Genomic DNA, 2,154 nt, shown 5'->3' on the forward strand with positions numbered 1-2,154 from the left:
CCACCATAGAGACCCGCACCAGCATTCCACCTGCGGTGTAGCCTGACTCTCCAATCCATTGTGGATTCATCTGTTTCCAGCTACAACATTACCTGCTTCCAGCTCAGCTTCCAGCAGAGTACAGCTTCCCTTAAAGGGCCGGTGTCCTTTCTACACTTTACCACTCTCCACCGGTATTATTATTTCTCCGCTCTCAAGTTCTACATTTCAGTTCATATTTCATCGCTCCCAAGTTCATTTATTATTTAACTGGTTCCAGCCAGTATCCACTCCGTGATAACAACAGTCTGGTTCCAGCCAGTATCCACAGCAGCTGTTTTATCTTCAGCAACCCAGCTTTTCCTGGAACACCAGCTGGCACAATCCTGGGTTATCTCCATTGCTACAGTCGGGCCTGGTAAGGACTTTCCATCTAGAAGATCATAAGAACTATCTCACACTACCAGTGCCCTGTGGCTCCTGCCATCCTGTAGTACCCAGGAACTGTATTTATTCTTTGCTGACTTTTACGTTTTCTTTTACTGCTGCTGTGTTGCGGAGTTGTCATAATAAACATCATTGACTTTTATCCAAGTTGTCGTGGTCACGCCTTCGGGCAGTTATTATTTATGTTACTTACATATCCAGGGGTCTGATACAACCTCCCAGGTTCCGGTACATCTCAGCCCCTACAACTGAGGCTGCCTCCCGTCAGCTCAGGCCCTCAGTTGTGACAGTAAGCACTGACCTAATGAATCCAGCCGGAGACCAGGATCAAGCGGCCAGGCCGATGCAAGAACTGGCAGCCCGACTAGAACATCAGGAGGCTGCACAGGGCCACATCATCCGCTGTCTCCAGGATCTCTCTACTCGGCTGGATGGGATTCAGACAACTCTCCGTGGATCAGGCGCGTCTGGTGCGTCAACCACAGTGACTCCAGCTATAACCCCACCCACCTTACCCATTTCTGCTCCACGTCTTCATCTTCCAACGCCAGCAAAATTTGACGGATCTCCAAGATTCTGCAGGGGATTTCTCAACCAGTGTGAGATTCAGTTTGAGCTACAACCTGGCAATTTTCCCAGTGACCGTACAAAAATTGCCTACATTATTTCTCTTCTCAGTGGCTCAGCCCTTGATTGGGCATCACCGTTATGGGAGAGGTCCGACACCCTGCTATCTTCCTACACTGCCTTCGTGTCAACATTCAGGCGCATCTTCGACGAGCCAGGCCGGGTAACCTCAGCTTCATCCGAGATTCTCCGTTTACGCCAGGGGTCACGTACTGTAGGACAATATCTGATACAGTTCCAGATCCTGGCGTCCGAACTGGCATGGAACGACGAGGCCCTGTATGCTGCATTCTGGCATGGCTTATCTGAGCGTATTAAAGATGAGTTAGCTACCAGAGACTTACCTTCTAAGTTAGATGAGCTAATCTCACTCTGCACGAAAGTTGATTTACGTTTCAGAGAGAGAGCAACTGAGCGTGGAAGATCATCTGCTCCAAAATCTTCTGCTCCTCCTCCTCGTCAACTGTCACCATCTAAAGATGAGCCCATGCAACTTGGCCGTTCCCGTTTAACTCCTGCTGAGCGCCGAAGACGTCTCTCCGAGTTTCTCTGTCTCTATTGTGCAGCTCCGTCTCACACCATTAATGCCTGTCCCAAACGTCCGGGAAACTCCAAATCCTAGCTCGCCAAGGAGAGGGCCGGCTAGGAGTAATGATCTCCTCTCCATCTCCTCAAGATTGTAATCTCCCAGTCTCGCTTCAAGTTGCTCAACGTTATCGGAACGTCATTGCCCTCCTTGATTCCGGAGCAGCTGGGAACTTTATTACCGAAGCCTATGTTAAACGGTGGTCCCTACCCACCGAGAGACTTCCTTCGTCCATTTCTTTAACTGCCGTGGATGGCAGCAAAATTTTTGATGCAGTTATTTCTTTAAGGACTCTACCAGTTCGTCTGAGAGTGGGAGTTCTTCATTCCGAACTTATTTCTTTTTTAGTGATTCCAAGAGCCACACATCCTGTGGTCCTGGGCCTTCCATGGCTCCGTCTTCACAATCCTACAATTGATTGGACGACTACGCAAATCCTGGCATGGGGTTCCTCCTGTGCTGAGACATGTTTGTTTAAAGTATTGCCTGTCTGTTCTTCCTCCCCCAGGTCGTCT

Source organism: Pseudophryne corroboree, chromosome 2 (assembly GCF_028390025.1).
Source record: "Pseudophryne corroboree isolate aPseCor3 chromosome 2, aPseCor3.hap2, whole genome shotgun sequence".
Taxonomy (NCBI): Eukaryota; Metazoa; Chordata; class Amphibia; order Anura; family Myobatrachidae; genus Pseudophryne; species Pseudophryne corroboree.